Genomic DNA, 19,992 nt, shown 5'->3' on the forward strand with positions numbered 1-19,992 from the left:
TGCATCTTCCCTCCTGCTCCCACTGCTCCCGACTTCCCAGTTCCATTTCCCTGCCTTGCACGGCCTTCAGCATGCGTAGAGTCTCCTCATGAACCGCTTTGGCATATCATCCAGGCAGAATCCAATTCTTTCACATTATCTAGCTGAATTATGTCACAGAAGGATCTAAAGAGTGCCAGAGCCTCCGAAAAGAGAAGAATGGAAGTAGGACCTTTCTTCAGCAGCAGCAGCAAGCCTCAAGATCGTGTCACCAGCCTCAAGATGCAGTTGTACAACCAGCTAAAACTGAGAGAAGATCACACCGCCCTTCCTGTCAGCAAGTCCAGAGCTGAGATCCAGATGAGATTTTAGAGTTTTGTCTTCTTCACAGCTTTCTAAGCAGGCACAGTGCGTGAACACGGAAAGGCAGCGGTGGTAACACTCAGCTAGGAACAGGGCGGGACCATCCTTCTGAGAGCGACCCAGGTTTTTGAGTGACTTCGGCAACACATGTGATACTTCCATTTGCTTTCAACAGGGAGAAAGATCTTCCAAATAAAAGACAATTAAAATTCTAAATGCCTAAAGCAAAATAAATACTTCACACTGACTTAGTTCCAGCTAGGTGAAAGGGGAGGGAGGAATCCAGTGAACCATACAGTGAGTTACACGGATTTTCATCACTGCCGTCTTCCGTAAACATTCCCTGTCTTGACACTGCTTCCCCAACAGACCAGACTGCCTGTTGGTGATGGTTTCACCACAAAAGCAGCATAAGCTATTTTTTTCTTCATTATTGATTTCTGCAGAAATGTCACCTGCCCCTGAAATGTGGTCACAGTTCTCTCGGGACGAAATATAAGTGTGCTTTCCCAAACAGATGGCAAAAAAGCTGTGTGTGGGGAAGGAATCACCTATGTATGCAAAAGTCCGTTTCCTTAAGAAATAAGTTGCTTTTACACCACCTCTTTCCAAGAAGGGCACGCTTTAAGGACACACAAGTACCTACAACTCTTTAGGGTAAATACAAACCTGGATTTATTTTTGTTTTTGCTAAAAATATGAATATTTACATGAATGACAAATATCAAACTAACTTATTTCGATTATGCAAAAACTAAGAGCATTCCACTCTCCACATTTTTCCTTTATATCCTAAATTATCACAACTGTTAGGCAACACATTCAAGATAATCATCACAGTGATCATTTAAAGCCTTTGATCTCCTGCTTGCTCATCATGTGGAAGCCAAGGGGCAGTGAGCACAGTTGTGAAGGGCCACCCTATGCAGCCACACGAGAACAGCGTTTAAACAATATCTTACTGTCCTAGACAGCCTGGATGACAATCTGACCACAGCGATTTTCTAGGAAACAGCAGCAGCAGCAGCGCATCACGCTGTCTAAACAGCGGAAACAGCGAGAACTTACACAGTACAATCCTTGTGATCATTTTTCTAACTACGCAAACCTCCAGTACTACAAAGAGATGAGCAAGTCATAAAGGAAATATCTGAGGATAAATCAAGGAAAAGAATCTAGCAGCAAAGAAGGAACAGGAGTCAGAATATGCAGGAAGACTTATGTCCTACGAAACTTAGGAGGCATTTAAAAAAAAAAAAATCCAAAGAAAAATTCCTCCTTCTTTCTATTTGAAAGCGTTTCAATTTCTTCTGCAGACTCAGAAATCAAACATAGGCATTAGATCAGTGTGCCAGCTCACAGCTCTGTGGAACTACATCCTCCTCTGCTCCTAAAACCACAGAATCACCAGGTTGGAAAGGACCCATTGGATCATCGAGTCCAACCATTCCTAACACTCCCTAAACCATGTCCCTCAGCACTTCATCCACCCGTTCCTTAAACACCTCCAGGGAAGGCGACTCCACCCCCTCCCTGGGCAGCTGTTCCAGTGCCCAATGACTCTTACTGTGAAGAATTTTTTTCTGATATCCAACCTGAACCTCCCCTGATGGAGCTCGAGGCCATTCCCTCTAGTCCTGTCCCCTGTCACTTGGGAGAAGAGCCCAGCTCCCTCCTCTCCACAACCTCCTTTCAGGCAGTTGTAGAGAGTAATAAGGTCTCCCCTCAGCCTCCTCTTCTCCAGGCTAAACAACCCCAGCTCTCTCAGCCGCTCCTCATAAGACTTGTTCTCCAGCCCCTCACCAGCTTCGTTGCTCTTCTCTGGACACACTCCAGAGCCTCAACATCCTTCTTGTGGTGAGGGGCCCAGAACTGAACACAGTATTCGAGGTGCGGTCTCACCAGTGCTGAGTACAGAGGGAGAAGTACCGTAACAAGCCCACGGCTGCTGCCCCAGCCCACGAGCCTGCGGGTCCACCTGGCTGTCCCACAGCCGGCAGAGCGGCAGCAGTTTCAGTCTCTCACCAGACACTCCTGTTCCGCTGGCCTCCCCTGGATTTACAGCGCCTGCAACAGGGTCACGGCAACCACCAGCCTGGCTCTCCTGAGTCCCAGCTTCCTGCAAGCAGTTCCACCTTCTCTGCAGTTCCTTGAGCGCTCCGTACAGCCCGCAGCGCTGCCATGCTTTCCCCCATCCTCCTAGCCATACAACGGGAAAACAATACGGACAAACACGACTGGTTTTCCTTTCCTTGGAAGGACCTGCCTCACCCTGGGACATGTAGGCACTAGATCTGGAGCAGGGCTGGGGCAAGAGCACTGTTGCTGCCCTCCAGCAGCACTCACAGGGGTGCAACGAGGGGTAACCTGGAATTGCAACCTAGGTTAACGGTCAAATGTGACAAGAGAAAGCACCTCTGTTGGGCAACTCACATGTACCACCAGGAATCGAGTCGCATTCCCTGAAGGTGTTTAAGGAAAGGGTGGATGAAGTGCTTAGGGACATGGTTTAGGGAGTGTTAGGAATGGTTGGACTCGATGATCCAGTGGGTCCTTTCCAACCTGGTGATTCTGTGTGTGAATGGTATTTACCGTTTCCTACACCTTCACGGTGCACACAGGACCAACAGTGACCCTCTTTAAAGATGGGATCTAATGCACTGATGATTAGTTTATTCTGTAGGTCATCTCATACCACGCCACCGAAATTCCTACTTTGCCCAAAAAAGCAAACCACTCCAGGTTCTGGCCTTCCCCAGCTGCTTACAAATTGAAAAAGTAAATACAAATAACTTGATTAGAAGTAAATGCCTGTATCAGCGAAGCTAAGATTGTTCCACCCCAGGAATGTCATGGTTATCTATCTACAACAGTAAAGACTTTAAGAATCCAAGACATCGACAGTGTAGCCTGGGAAGTTATTTTTAAGGATCATGTGGTACTAAAAATATTTCCCAAGAGTTCAGTTCAACTGCCACATGAGCTGGCCCTATGGAATGGAAAATTAAGTTGTCCATTTAGTCAGGATTCCTCCAGAAATCAAAATAAAAACATCACCATTTAGTTTTCTAAAAATATCTATGGAGAGAAAACAAGAAAGGCCTTAAATTTAAAAGCCATTCCCTCCCAGTCCTCAGACTGATATCAAGAGTGGAGTCTCAGCTACTCAAGTCTACATTCTCTTACAGTCCTCATGAAATATAGGTAATTTTCCACAAATGAGAAGAATGCAATTAGTTTTTTCCATGGTCCATGATCTTCTGCAGCTTTATTCCTCTGCTGTACCCATGGTATCACCCGCCAAGTTCTTCAAATCCTGGCTTCAGTTTTTAAACCACAAGGAAGGGCGTTTCTACTTTGATATTAATGCCTCTAAATAAAACGCTCAGTTCTCAAGAAATGCTGAGCACCTGAATTTGCAATTGATTTCAACAGGACTTAAAAATACAAAGAAACTGCAAACATGTTACCTGGTTTCAAATTAAAATTTTATTTGATTTAAACCAACTTGATTTGAAGAGATGTTTAGATTAGATAAGCTCTGGTCATCCCTTCTTATGGAAATTATTCTACAAGTCAATGAAAGCGTAATTTTAAAAACAGCTGCAAATGAGACTGTCTTTAGAATATTTCTTCCTGCAAAACAAGTCTACAGGTAGAGAATAACACTATGAAAATGGTATTCCAGTCTTGGAAGACCTATCAGAAATTATTTGAACAATGAGGATAAAGGGAAATTCCTGTCCCTCATTACTGAATACTCGGGCAAGTAAACACAGTTCCCGCTCCCTCCAAAGACTATTCATGAGGAACCAACCCAATCAATAAAACTTAAGTCCCGGGTTTCTGATATGCTGCACATCATTCATAACGAACAAAAAAACTACAACAGTAACAGAACAGCTTCTCATGGGTAATTCCTGACTGTCCTTTGCTCCACCCTGAAATCACTATATAGCTACATTAAAATATATAAATAAAAATTAGGAGTTTCAGGCCATATTTTCGTATTGTACAGTTCAAACGAGTCGCAGGGAGAAGAAAAACTCCTTTCACATTTGCATGTTACTGTCTGAAACTGTCTTTAGCAGCATTTGATCATTGGATCACACCGAAACTGGGGCCACTATAAGAAAACGTCCCATTTCAGCCCACTGGAATCCAGCTCTGCATGGTCAAGACAGAATATACAGAAATGGAAGAAAACCACAATTAGAAAAGCACTGTCATATAAGCGTCAGTTAATTTAGCATTTTGACCAACAGAGAGAGTCAGGGAGACAAGAAGGAGAAAAGCTCAAAGGAAGCAACAAGTCCAGGCAAAAAAAAAGAAAAAAAATCAGTATTCTCTATCAGCTGGGCTGTGAGAACATCTCTGGTACATTCATCTTCAGGAAAATTTGCAACCAGCTCCCTCAGATATGTTGGCAAGTTTTAAACAGTGGTGGGCACAGCAGGACCTGTCATGAAGGGCAATGCTCCAGGATAGCGAGATGAGACTATAGGCTTGGGAGAAGGTTAGATCTGGTTAGTTCACAACCTAGGTAATTCGCTTTTGGTAATCCAGATCACTGTGGGTTAGCATGAAACGTTACCATATGTTAAATTCTAATATTAGAAAACGATTCTACTAAACACTTAAATGATGGGATGCTCACATGGATATTTTAAGCTTGATTTTTGTTTAACAAAAACGGTGGACAGAGCGAGGACTAAGGAAGAAAGAGGACTGGACAGTCAGACTGAAGGGGAAAGAAGGGGAAAGAGCTGAGCCTTTACCAAGAACCCTAACCCAGAATAAAGATACCATTTTAACACAGGGGAGTCTAACACTTTTCTACAAAGCTGCAAAACTGCTTGTGCCAGCCAAGTGAAGATGGAAACAGAAGCAAGAGGAGTGGTGGAGTGACAATCCCATCCAGCCCCAGGGCTGCTTTGCCATTTCACAGTTCTTAAGCTCATTTGTAGGCACAACTACAGCCTATAGGTCTGGCTTTGTAACAGCCCAAGCTACAGCCAAAAGACAATCTAATGTGGCTTTCACGAATCTGAAAAGATGCCTTAATAGCCTAGAGTTGTGCTTTTCAGGGATTTACTGAACTAAGGGAACTGTGGGGTCCCACCACCCCACCCCACCCCACCCACACCCCCATAGAGGAATTGTGCAAAAGTCCTTCACAGTCTTACACAGCACCTTGGAAATATTGCATCAACATTAGCTCTCCTCTCTGGTATTTTCTTGCCTGTTCTACCACTCAGAGTAATTACTTGTTCCACTGTAAACACGGAGGAAAGGAGAAATAAACATTACATTTACAAGACAACTAAATATATAAATGGTTGATATTTCCACTCTTTTGAGTTGTACAAATGGACGTAGACCATCAAATTTCACCAGCAACCAGTTGTTTCCTTCAGCTATTAAAATATTACATCTCTAAATTATAAGCTTCATGTCTTTCCACTATAAAAAAGTTGAGACTAGAAATTGAGGTTTTCCTATATATAGATACCTTTGCACAGAGGGACTAAAAGAATCATTTTTCAATTATTTCTGATATTTCAATCAAAACCTCTAGGAAAGAGGGTTATTCTCTAGCAGAGAGATTGTACGCACCTAGAAAGTGAGGCAAAAAAGTGAAATAATTAAAAAAAGTGGAAAATTAATTAGGAGCGAAATTTTCTCTTAAAAAGAGGGCACATGACCAAAGCATAGAGCCACCACAAAAGCAGACTGTGCTTAAGTCTCATATACAGAGACACCACGGACACTAAAAGTCAGAAGGATCCAACAACTCAAGTCTAATGCAAATTATTAGATGCATTTTATCCATCTTTTTCATTACACTTATTTATAAAGGTATATTATCTTGAAACGCAACGTCATTTGGCAGAAAAGAACAATCCTAGGAATCACACACAAGCAATACTTTTGTTATGAAGTTAACGGTAATAAAGCCAAAAGTAATCCTGGCCATTCATCCTAAGGGCCAAAAATAATTAAGAACATCTAGGAATCAAAGACTAATTTAGGCTGGAAGGGACCTCTGGGAGTCACCCGGTCCAAGATTAGTTTCAACACTGAAGCTAAAGCAAGCTGCTTCAGAGTTTGCACCGTTAATTCTGAAAGTCTCCACGGATGGAGGCTCCACAGCCTACATGAGCAACCCACTCCAGTGCTCAACCTCCCTCACAGCAACATTTTCTTCCCTATGTTCAATCAGAACTTTTCTCGCAACTTGTGCATTCTGCCACTTGCATTCTGGCTTTGACTCTCCCTCTTTTCCAACACCTGGCTGTGCCTTCTCTATAACCCTTCAGGGTTGTGGAAAACTCTAGTAAAGACCCTTCTCTCCTGGTCTCCTCCAAAGATCACACGCTTCCCACGCACCTCGAGTGTCAGATCCCCCTCATCACCTCCGCAGCAGCGCTCTGCCAGCCTCCCTCCACGCTGTGGGCATCTCTCTTTTTCCTGAGATGCTAAACGTATTTCGGTGAAGGATTCCTATTGCTTTGTGATGACTGAAATCTGTACAAGCATAGGCAAACATCCAAATCAGAGCAAACAAAGGGGGTTAAAAAAATATTTCCCCAAAACGACAAACCAGAATCAATTTTAAGTTATAAAACCTGAATTCTCCAAGTCCCTTAAAAAAAGGGCGGGGGAGAACCACGTTTACTGGCTTCTAAGCATAGGAATGAGTTTTGTACCTGGCTGAAGCCTATATACAGAGATTTTAAATTACTAAAGCTGTCTCCAGTGGACAGTTTTCATTTCATTTGTTTGGAGGGCTTAGTTTCAACTTTCTTGGACCATCTGTTTCAGTAACTCGATTACCGGAGTCAAGAATTAACTTGTGAAAGTAAGCGTGTAAGCAGCAAATAGGTATTATTTTATTTGGACATTGGGATAGGCACCAGTATTCCTACTGCGCTGTGTAAGTCAGTAGAAGACAAATAACTTCAAGCAACAGTTTCTGAAAACTCCAGAGACCAGAACTGAAGCATCAGGTGCTGCCAGAATCTTTCCCAAGCGTGTTTACCCACCACTTGGCATGTGCTCTAGATCAGAAACTAATATAAATTCACATGTGCTGACAAAACAGGAGCAATTGCTTCCAGGACTTACAGAAAGGGAACTAACACACACATCAACCTCTTGGAATCCATGTTTAACTGGAATTTTATAATGATTTATTTCCTGCCTTTATTAAAAAGGTTATATATCCAAATGTATTATCCTGCCAGTTAAAAACACTTCGGCAATAAAAACAAGTAGGAAAAGTTTAGTTTGTCTGACTCTGTTTCACAGACATTTTCTACCCAAATTATGACACCACGTACACATCCCTTTTTAAAGAAGTTAAGGAAAGTCACTTCCTCTTAGCAATAAAGCAGTACGCCCGAATATACTTGTTGTCAACTAACCCCATTTTCCATCCCCTTTCAGCTCTAATGCCAGATATTTCTCATCCCTAACTATGCATCCCAGTGCACTTCCGATACCTCCTGCAGAACTACTTAGGGATCACACAGCAGCAGTGAAACCTGCAGACAGACAACTGCGCAGATTTTTCTGACCTCCACAAGAACGTGTTTAAACATCTTACAAGGTGACGCAAACGAGATGACAGAAGAATGGTTAGACTTCCCATCTCAGTGAAACACACTGAAATTAAGACACTATCAGTGTGTAAATGTTTTGGCACATTTTTGTGTGCCAAAGGGTGCAGCCAATGGTCTCTGAGTAAGGTAGCTAAGCTGCTTATATCACAAACCAGACACATCTTGGCCTAGAATTCACAAAAGCTAGAAATAAATCAGAAATAGCCAAGAAAAGACATATCCATGATCCAAGAACTGAAGAATTAGGCAGATTTGATGGATGATGGAACTGCAATACAAGACAAATATTAAAATACCAACGAAAAAAATATCCAAGTCACAGAGAAAGTACCAGGAGTGAGAAGTTACAGACAAAAAACCAACCAGATTTTCAAATTCCCTGAAAGATACAGGCAGAGCTTTAGCTTCCGCCAGCAAATCAGGGGTTGTATGCAATTACGATACATCTATACTAGGCCACTTGCTGCTCCAAAACACGCCCAGTGCGCACAGCAGTCGAGAAGAATCTGAAGCCCATCTAAGTCTCGTAAGATACAATTGCTTTTAAGACAGCAGATGCTTTACTAAGAGCCCAAAAGAGCATCCCTTCGTGGCAGATCAACTGAAATGATTATGGAGTCACTGCTTTTTTTTTTTTTAATGCAACTATAACAAACTCCAATACTATAATAGCTTAACAACCATGCTACTGACAAAAAAAACCCAAACAAACCACCTTTAATACTTACTCCAGAGAACCCGTTCCTGTTTCAGTCCGACTGCATAGTGAAGATATGTTTATTAAACATCACTTCCGTATTATTACCCCTGTTCTCTCAGAAGACTCCACAAGATGACGTAAATGTGACCTAAAAAATCAAAACACAACAACCTAATTAACCAAATGAGACAATCAGCAATTCAGCTTGTTTAATGGCTTCATAAACTTTTTGTGCAGAACAGTCAAATTAACCATGTTTTCAATCTCTTTGAGTATTGCAGTACCATATTCACATTAATTTAATTGTTATATTGTGTAATATGAAATCCTTAAACACTAGGTTACCAGAAAGAATGAAGGAAGGGAAAAACACATAGAAGTTGCCATTTATTCTAACAACATAGGTATCATAATCATTAATTACATACTCAAAAACATTTTTATCTGCTACAAATATTTTTAAATCTATGCTCAAGTTGGATCGGATCAACATCCATCCATTGCAATCAAAGACAATAGAAAGAGAAACAGAAATGCTTTCCCTCTCCTAACCACATGCTCTCTTTTACACTTGGCTGTAAGCTGGTTTCTGGGGTTTTTTAAGAATGTAATGTCAGCTGCAGTTCTATTGTGAAAAATTTGAGCTGATGACAGAAATGATCCCATCTTCCCATTCATATTCTAACTTGAGAAACAGCAGGAGAAAGAGTCTATATGTCTCCTCTTAGCAAGATCTTGCAGATGTGCAGGACAACGCGTCTCCAGAGCCAAGACATCATCTCTATTTAGCTCTACCTTGCAAACCAGGCTCTCAGCAAAGTACAATAAACAAAAATACTTAAACCCCCTTGAGAACAAAGCAGCGCTACCGTTTTGCACTGAGATCTGTGGGTCTGTACGCCAAGCCACAAACACAAGACATGTCACCACGCTCCTCCTCCCATAAACAATTCTTTCTCTAAACCACACTGAACAGTCCACGCTGTGCTTGTGGGAACTCTAACTCAGCACAGTGATCAGGAACAAGGACTGCCATTCCCTGTCCCGCGCAGAGCCCAACCTCGCTAGGGATCATCACGTAAAGTACTGGGAAACAAACTGGATTTCTCTTGTAGCTTTGAGGGAAAAATATTTGCTGCCCCATCTGCTTAAATCTCAAAAAAAAAAAAAGTTATTGCTCCATGCACAATCTTTTGAAAACAATCTTGTAGTGCACAAAGGTATTAACCAGTCCAGAAACTTCTCGTGATGAAAGCCTACAGCAGGCAACAGCTCAAAAGGAATATGAATGAAAAATAATAGAGGCAGCCTTCCACAGTTTGGAAATTGCAAGGACAAAGGAACAGTGTGAATCTCTTGTGACCAACACTAAAGTACCACTCTGGCATTAATGGTTTACAGCCATGTCAATAATTGGGTTTATGGAGTCGGTAAATATAGAACCAAAACCTGGCAGCCTGGCAGGAGCCTGGGAGGGGGTGAGAGACGCATCTTACTACAGGTACAAAATAACTAGAGATTGATTCCAGAACTTCCCTCCGAGGAAGCAGTCTTTCATGATCTGTGGCCCTTTAAGGGGCCACACACTATGTCTGAAGCACCACCCCCTCAGAGGCAGGATGCTATTTGGACTAAAAATTGGACATCCCCGCCTTCTAGAGGTTCCTGGCTAATGGATGACACGATGACAAACCAGATGTGGGAGCCGAACACGCCGCTTCAAATCCATAGGAAACCTGTCATGGGAAACCCACCAGCACCAGCAAAGAATAGTGTTTTCAAATTGCATATACGCCACTGCTGGTATATCCAGTATAAAATTACCCTAACAACAACAAGTGCTTCCACAGAGGTTGGCAAACCACAGAGGAGCCTCCCAAACGCAATGTGGGAATCACAGGCAAAGCACATCACACCAGTTTTCTATATCAGCACTGATACACTGGAAAAACCCATCATCTCCTTCCTTCCCCGTACCATAATATCTCTTCACTTCATTAGGTGCATAAATGGGAACAACGTGTAACAGATGTGTTGTCAGATTTTTTGACTGAGTGCATTTGAAGAAACAAAAATCAAAGAAGGTCAGCACTAAAAAAAACTAAAATGCACTTGGTGAAATAACTCCAGTGCCAGAGGAGAAAGCAGGCAGCCACACAAGTGCTGCATCTCCTGCTCAGAGCCTGCTTCTGCCTCATTCTCTCCTTCTCTTCACACCATGTAGTGCAAACTGTGACCTGGAATGGGAGAAACTGCTTGGTTCCTATCATGCTTCAAGTCATTTCCATCTTGGAGCCAACCTCCTGCACTGCAGTCCTCTCTTGGGCACCAGCGACGCAAGGAGAGCTAATGCTCCTCACACCTTACTCAGAATTCGGTGAAAAATGAGAGAAACACGTATTAGCACAGCTGTCAATGCCGGCATCCAATCCGAGGGTCTGGCTTATGCACAAAGCCCAGAAAATATCCAAGGTCCATGAATTGTACACATTTAACAAGGCAGTGTACCGTGAATAGATAGGAATGTTTGGACTCAATGATGTAAAAGGTCTTTTCCAACCTAGCGATTCTACGATTCTATGAATTGCTCCTGCCATACTTCAGCAATTCCCGTGTGGTCCCCAGTCTCTTGCTGCTAGATTTCTCTTCCCAGCAGCTCCCTGTGCTCCTTTGCTCTATTTTCACAGCAATTCCCATCTCTGTGGCAACCCAGACATGGCACTGACCACAGGCTTCCCGCTGGTCCTCGGCACCCAGCTTTACCTGGGGACAGCCAGGGGCATGGCTAGCCTCTAGACCTCAAAATAGACAAACTTATCCACTACCACGTTCAAGTATCAGAAATAAATTCTTCATGACAGGGTGGTAGCGTGCAGCTCTGTTTTCTAGCTAACCAACAATTCTCATTTTTTTCAGACCAGCAGAACAGAGGTAACAAGAGATGGTTATCAGCGTAGCTGCAGATCACATCACGGTCATCCTTTCACGTGTCAGTACGCTTTCTGCCTTCAAAGCACGGGTGGCAAATGTTTCAAGGGCTGGTGACTGTTTTACTTAGCAGACGAAGGTACAATCCGTGCCAGCGTTCTAAACACCAACAGCTAACGAGACCTCCAACGACATAAAACACATGCAAGCATTTGAAGCAACTGCCTTAGGTGGCAAAGGCAAACTGGATTCTGATGAGCACACACCCTTTCCCCACCGCATCACTGCGGAGCACCAGGAAAACAGAGCTGTCCCCTGGGTGTCGGCAGCGGGGCCGCTTCATGGGTCTCTATTGGCTGTGAGCTCAGCCAACACCACACCACCCCCGGGCTCATATTGAGTTTCTCATCAACCAGCACTCCACGTTGTTCTCCTTAGAGCTGCTCTCAATCACATCATCCCCCATCCTGTACTAAAACTGCAGATTGCCCCGATCCAGGCATAGGACTTCACACTTGGCCTTGTTGAACCTCGTAAGGTTCACACAGCCCCACTTCCCCAGCCTGTCCAGGTCCCTCTGGATGACATCCCCTCCTCCTGGCATGACAATTGCACCACTCAGCTTGGTGTCACCTGCAAACTTGCTGAGGGCACATGTGATCTCGCTGTCTATACATCAATGAAAATACTAAACAGCACTGATCCCAGTATGGACCCCTGAGGGACACCACTTAGCACGGATCTCCATCTGGACATTGAGCTGTTGAACACTATCCAAACAGCAGAACCATACATAAGCATCATCTCAACGATGCCGTGCCCAAAGGCAGAGACCAGCTCTGACCATTTAAAGGTGGCACTTATTTCTGCACTAACATCAAAGAGACAAAATATTTTACTGATAACAGACAGCGCACTGCTACACAGCCAGAGTGTTCTTCCTTGTGTTCTACTTCATAGGTGTTGGTGGTTGGTCAAAAAACGGCCTTGACCTCTTCTGAAACGTGTCGCTTCAAAAGGCAGAACAGAATTGCTCTATGAAACTCACTTATCTCATTAAAAAATCTAACCAAAACAAAACAGGCACAGAGCTACAGCCTCTCAGCTCGTGAAACTACTCAGAGAAAACTGAAAAAACCCAACAAGCAGAGACAGAAATTGCAGCGCATCAAGATCAAAGCTAAAGGAGCAGCAAAAAGAGATCTAAGACAGAACCACAGGTCAGTTTACAGCCTTTCTTTTTCCTTAAGATGGACAAAACAAAGACCACAAAGCATTTTCTCGAATAACTAAAAAATATGGGTCAGTGTTATTCTTTAAGTTAAATGGATAACAGTTAGAAACATGATTTGTAGCTAAATGCAGCCATGTGTCTTCACTGAAGCACTTGATATGACAGTTACCCTTATTCAGTGGGTGATTCCGAGCAGAAGCTCTCTACTTGCTGCTCTGAATCCCGCTATGAGGAAACCTGGCTCACTCTGCCCACTGTTTTGACCATATTGATTTCTAACAGGGTTGAATTTAACATTGGGGGGATCCCTCTTTCACAGGGATACATCTGATGGGTGAAGTAACTCAACAATCTTCCTACTCACTGTAGTTCAGAACTCAACATGACTGAAATTATAAGGCAAATCGCAAGCTTCTGTCCTTACAATAAAGTCAACAAAGGAGCAGAAAACTTCAGGCTCTTACTGGCACTGGAAAATGAAGGTCCTCCAGCTAAAGGAGCAGAGGACAAATAGTGCCAGATGGCAAGGCATCACCTGCACGACTGAGGATCAACAAACAAAAATTAAACAAAATTGATTTATTTTCATTTTTCCCAAAACAATTCAACCATTTTACTTCTGCTCGGATACCTCCAAAGGAAACGCCTCTGGGCAAGGCAGAAGGGGAACACACTGCTGTTAATGAAGCTGAACAAAGACTCCAGTAGACGGCAATTTTTTCCTCTCTCATTCTGCCAGGCAACCAGCCGTTCTGTGATGGAGCGCAGCGTGCTAAGATCGAGATTAGCAGGGCCTCTGTCAGTGGGAGCCCTTGCAAATGCGCTCAGCACTCGAGAGGCTGCCAGTGCCGGTAAATTCAAACGACAACCACCAAATATGCAAGCAACCCAGGAGAGATTCCAAGCCAGAGAATGTACCGGATCTGAGGGTACTCTACAGCTCAAAAAGCACAAAGTTCTAGGCAGCACGTGACCATTGTATAAAAACAGCAGTGTTTTTATGAGTCACAAACAAGCGCTTACATTTGCTTTATATTGATTCATAATCACAGAGTCAAATGAGTAACACTTTCCAGCTCATTTCCAGTTCCACTCCAGTTCAGGGCACAAGCGATTACCCGACTGGTTCAGTAGCTCCAAAGCTGGTGACAAAGAAATTAATAGTTTAGACTGAACAGACTCATCCGTGTGAGGTTCCCCCAGCTCCTCCCAGAGCCCACAGACCACTCTCAGCTCCAGGCGCTGCTGCAGCTTTGCTAAATCGGGTTCACTACACCTGGCTTACAGAAGTGAAGAATCAGAAGCCGTGGCCAAGAACAGCATTCCTCCTCCAAGAAAACCAAAGCACATGAATACACAGAGTGTTGGGCTTCAAGGCTTGAGGCTGAGCTAACTGAACCACTGAGCAGTAGCTGAGACGGGCGCAAACGAATCCCACGCTCTGCACAAGCCCTTGTGACACCCAGAGAGATGTCTGCGAGCATTAATGAGCTGCCAGCCCACGGGGCTGCGATCACTGCACACCCTCAGCAGCCAGACTGCCAAAATCCACCTTCCGGAACACTAACATAGATTGCAAGCAATGACACAAATTCTGATTCTTCATGGCTTTTCTTTACATCCAAAGCAGCATTTGAAACCAGTTCTTAGGAAGGGGGGCATTAACCGCCAGCAGCACAGCAATTCCTACCCCTGCAAGATGTTAGTGAAGCACTGGTTCTTTTGGTCCTGCATCACACCACAACTCTCCCACACTTTTGTTTTCAAACTGACTTTTGAAGCATATTCAATTATTGGGCAGAACACAGGACTTAAGGAACAAAAATTACCTCTACACCATCATTTTCTGGAAAAGAAATCTTATACCCATTTAAATGAGGTCAAGGCCATTTTCAGATACTGTAAAGTTCATAACGTCCTTCCCCATGATTTCCTGCTGACTGCCTTCAGCTGGAAATAGAGTTCAGGCACACGGATCTCACTGCCCCCGCCTTTCCTCAGAAGCCAGGATGCCCTGATATGGCCTTTGTCACTGATGCATTTTCTACTCACCAGTGTGTCACAGATAAACACTGCAAAAACCCCCTACTGATTCCACTTATAATTTACTAAATGAATAAATATTTACTGGCATTTAAACAATGAGTCTGAAGACAGTGAGTCTTCATCTCGGCTCTGCAAAGATCACAACTATGAGTTACTTGAGTAACAGGACTACTCGTTATTTGTTTCTTGTCATGTCTTCTGTGTATTCTGTTTTCTTCATTGCTTTCACAGGCTGATGTTTCACTTCCCATTTACACTCTGTTGAATGTCTAACATGATGAAGCTATGCAAATTTATTTCTATTTAGTTCCCAAATTCTGCTTTTGGTTGTGTGCACAGTTAATTTTATAAAAATGAGAACACACTAGTAGAGTTCAATAGCAAAACTAAACAATCTCTCGGTATTTAATTGTTGTATACCATTTTGTGAAGCTACTTCCCACTCTGCTCCAGTTTAAAGGCTTTGTTAAAACAAACTCCAAAAATGTGGACTCTGGAAGATTATGAATGAACACAGTAGTGTCTAGCTAAGTTTACTTCAAAGACATGCGGCTGTGGTTTGATTCCAAAATATTACCACATGATAACATGAAAAATACAAACCGTATTCATAGCTAATGTCATGTATGGGATAAATAGTAGCCGAAAATACAATTACTAAGGATATTTCTTCTGATGAAGAAGGGAAAATTCAAGCATTAATAACTGCAGTTTACCCTCAGCTATAAGCAACACTCAAACCCAAATCTACTAAGCTAATTTAGGTAATGAAACGCTGCCTTTTACGTTGCTCTGGCTCCCCACTCTCCCCTCTTTCAGACAGTGAGACTTCCACAGCCTCACACTCCGGTGCGTTATCCAAGGAGCTGCCCTTTACGCGTCGGAACGTACAAACGCAGGTTCTTGGGGTGCATATGGAACCGCACCGAGAACCTCCACTGGGTTACGAAACCAAAAGGGAGCGTATCCCTAAGGGAAGGTGGAAACACAATGAGCAGAGTCCAAAGAGTGCGAGGCCGGGCAGAGCTGGCTGCTCAATAGCCAACGCCAAACCCGCCTAGAAGGGTGGGGAAACCAGGCAAAGCTGAACAGAACCCTGACAGCAAGCTGGAATTGGAGGTGGGATTTTGGGTTAACTCTTATATTAATGCTGAAACACTGAAATGGCACAAGCACTGCAGTATCCCTCCTCCTGCCAGTCCTTAGGTAAGATTTTAAGCCGGGCAGTACAAAGGCAACCAGTGCACAGCCTACAGTATAGAGTGTACCTGGGAGTGATTCCAAGACCAGATTTTCTAATATAAAATTAAATACTATCTCTAGTTTCTAATATAATTTTTCTATAAATATAGATGTTAATGCAAAGGAATGTTTTATCCGTTTCATTAACTGTTTTTTCTTCTGTACAATAAAAGCTGCAATGCCATATACACCTGTAACTGTCTCCCTTAATGCCTCTTCATATAAAAGTTCTACAACCTTCTCAGTCATCTGGTACATCCATTATTTAAGAAGAAAAAGTGTGTGGCTATCAAAGATTCTATCTTCCTAAAGCTGATAAATAATTTCTAGCATCAACAGTTTTTATTTAGCTTTTAAAAACAAAACTCCCCTGCACAGTAATAAACTCAACTGGGTTTCTTTATGAACGTTACTGCACATCAAACCAGGAAGAATAACTCAACACGTATGCAACTACCAGGCTCTGCTCAGGGAAATTTGGTTGGGGTATGGGGGGGTATTTTGAGTTTGGGGTTTTTTTCCAGATTAAAAAAAAAATCTAACAACATCCAGCATGATTTCAGCACGACAGCTCACATAATATTGCATCCTTTGAGAATCCTAAATTTGCACTACTGCCAGGCTAGGAGCAGGGCAGTGCTCGGTTTAAAATAAACAAACAAAGCAAAATCGACCACAACCAATAGACAACCCTCCTCACATGAAATCAACAGCTCTGACCTGGATTTGGATCCAAAATTCAGATTTGAATAGCATTCCTATGTTTTACACTGGTTTTAGACATATCACCTGATGGATTAAGAACTCCCACACTGCTGTTTTCATCAGCTACAATGCTCAGCATAGGAATGTCATAGAATCATAGAATTGCTTGGTTGGAAAAGACCTTTGAGATCATTGAGTCCAACCGCACCTGTCCAGACTCTGGATGCCATTTTGACAATATGGCATTTTTCAGCTTCCTTCATTAATAAAGAGGTTTTGGTGGATTAAAGGATTATCTTCTCTACAAGCTTATTTCTGATGGAAGTAAAAGCTCTTTGTGGCACCAGGGAGAACGGCAGTGAGAAATCTCCTTCTCTACTGGGAGAAGGAACAGAGCTGTGGCAGCACTAGAGCTGCACGTTGCTCCAGGTCCCCTTTCCCGTGCATTGCCGTGTGCATCCCACTCAGCCGCAGCAGCTCTGACCCAAGAGATGGCAGCACGACCTGGGGAATCAGCTTCCTCCACAAAGAGATCTCCAACACAAGGGAACAACTCCTTACTCTTATTATTATAGATGCTATGGGGAATGGAACCGCCCTAATCAGATTCGGAATAATATTCAACGTGATCACATTGCAAAGCAATTCCTGACACCAAGATGAACCATGAACAACAAGACAGAAAGAATTAAATGCAATTCTCTTCACTTAGGGTGGACTGCAAATAATAACGTCCTCTGCCATTTCCAGAGGCAAGGCGAGCCAGGATTGAGAGAAGGCAGCAGATGCATTCTGGAGAAAGCACGTGTCCTCCTGTGACTACCGAGTTACGAGATCAAGGCATAAATCAGCTCCTGGCAATGGGCACCGAAAAGCTCTCTCTTCCTTTGGTAGATGAGAATGAGCTCCTCCTCCTTCCAGGGCAAACTATTAGAGATCCCTTCGCTACATCAGAACACCCTTCTGCCCCAGTGCATGGTGCTTCACCTCTAAATCACACCAGCGGCAGACAAGATATATCAACCTGGGAACACAGCAGAGCACTGGAGCAGCAGCGTTTGGAGTGAAGAAAGTTGTTCTTAAAATACACCATAAAAACAGAAATCAGAAGTGTGACTCTTGTAAATGAAAGCGAAGACTTTTCAGTTTTCAATAACTAAGAACAATAATGAAAAAAATTTCTCACTGTCACCCTTTGACAGCACAAGAGTGATCTACCGAGAGGTGTAAGCCTTGAGGAAAGGCTTGACAGGTATTCACCTTAACTCCTTTCAAATGCTCTCCCACGACAATTCAGGAAGCAAGCCTCTCTATAATCATGTTGTACTTCTCACAAGGAAATCACATCACAGAACAGCAGAACATTAAACAACACCGACACTATTTCATCTTCCACCACACCCCAAGAAATCTTTGTTCAGGTTACCTGGGTCACTTACACTTGAGCTGGAAGTTCCAGGAATGTTGCCATTCCTGATGACTTCTCCTTATATGACAGTTCTAACCAACTACACTGCCTTTTTTCCAAGGAAATTGCTGTTGCACAGGTGGAAACCCTTTACTACCCCACAAACAGAGGTAAAAAAACCACAGTAAAAGTAGCATACTATTTTCCTGGCCACCAAGTCCCAATGAAATTAACAATGAAGCAGCAACTTCTGGCATCAAGACTGTAGAAAACTGTCATAATAATTTGTATATTCTGGCTCCTCAGATATTTGTAGGTCTGGCTCCTCAGAGCTTTGTCAGTAGAGCATGCACAGCCTACACCTCTCATCTGACAAGCCAATAACCCCAGAAGGTCAGGTCTAAGCAGAGACATACCAGTGTCTTAAAAACCTGCAAGTAGTGACAGGCAGATACAAGGAGCCACCAAATGCTGCAAGCCTCTAAACACCATAGTTACACGTGACAGGAGCTGAAAGGTTAGCAAAGTAGAAATAAATCTGAAAATACGGTGACATGATTTGTGGAATTCACATTAAAATGGAAGTAACTTGAGGGCACTAAAATGGTTAGCAGATTAAGGCAAGTGTTGCTCTGCTGTCTCATAAAATGCACCTAGAACTTAACTGGAACAAGAAAATTAACTCAGCAAAACCAGCTATAAATAGAAGGGGGTTAATCATTCAAATTGTTATTCCCATGACAACAATACACTACAGATTTAACATTCTAATGTAATGGTTTAAAAATCCTTTAGCTGCTGTACTACAGTCTGCTTCCACCTATTTTTTATGAATAATTTCTACTATTTTTTTTTTAAATACAATAAATGATATTTTCTTTCAACAAAAGCATTTTCACAGATACTGGGCAGAGTGTAGCTGTACATCAGCGGGGGTGATTATATGTGGCCACTGAAATGGATTTTTATAAATGAGGCCACTTAAAAATACCTGTTCTCCATACTAACATAAAACACATAAAACCTATTTGCTCTTCATTTCAACTACCATAGTTGCTACAAACGATTTTTCAACTAAGAGTTCGCATTTACCCTAAGGTAGCATCTCACACACATTAAGGTCCCTGACAGCTGACACGATGTATATTCAAGGACACAAACACAAGGAAAATTTACCAAGCAAGGACACCACAGAAAGGAAAAGGAAGGGTCCCCTCCCTAATGCCAAGATGAAAACACACCATGTTACCCAAACTCCCCCAGGCTCCAACAGCAGCTGTGTGACACACTTGGAAACTGAATTAATTACTACAAATCCCCAGAGCCAGTGCTTCACCCACAGCATTTCTCACCCAAGAAAACTCAATGCTGAAGCTTTCAAGTTAAAAGAAACAGAGAAGTTCTTTACTTAAAAAGTGGCAATAGATCAGGACTTTTGTCATTTTGTGGTCAATAGCAAATCTAATATAAAGTGAGCTGTAAACCAGAGTATTTGCAGTAACAAATTAGGAAAGTACCCCCCACACAGAATCAGTTTTGAAAGACAGAGCTGCTGCAAACCTTGATGAAACTATTGCAAATTCAGCTAAGAGATTAGGAAAAGACTTCATTGTGGTCTTAACACGATTTCTAACTGTTACACCTTGACATTCTTGCTAATCTTGTTCTTACTGAAGAATTAAGGCTGTGGCTGGAGTCTTCTTGGACTTCAGTAAAGCCTTTGACACAGTTTCTCACAGCATTCTGCTACAGAAACTGTCAG

General features: G+C 42.8%; 1 protein-coding gene across 2 annotated transcripts in view; it reads right to left on the reverse strand.

Annotated features, from left to right (window-relative positions):
* Nucleotides 1-19,992, reverse strand: part of PIK3CB (phosphatidylinositol-4,5-bisphosphate 3-kinase catalytic subunit beta) — a 95,955-nt gene that overhangs the window by 43,466 nt on the left and 32,497 nt on the right. For both annotated transcript variants that reach the window (XM_054074613.1, XM_054074614.1), the window contains one exon: nucleotides 8,696-8,815. The gene's annotated coding sequence lies outside the window, so the exon portion shown is untranslated. The remainder of the gene's footprint in view (nucleotides 1-8,695; nucleotides 8,816-19,992) is intronic.

Source organism: Cuculus canorus, chromosome 9 (assembly GCF_017976375.1).
Source record: "Cuculus canorus isolate bCucCan1 chromosome 9, bCucCan1.pri, whole genome shotgun sequence".
Lineage (NCBI taxonomy): Eukaryota > Metazoa > Chordata > Aves > Cuculiformes > Cuculidae > Cuculus > Cuculus canorus.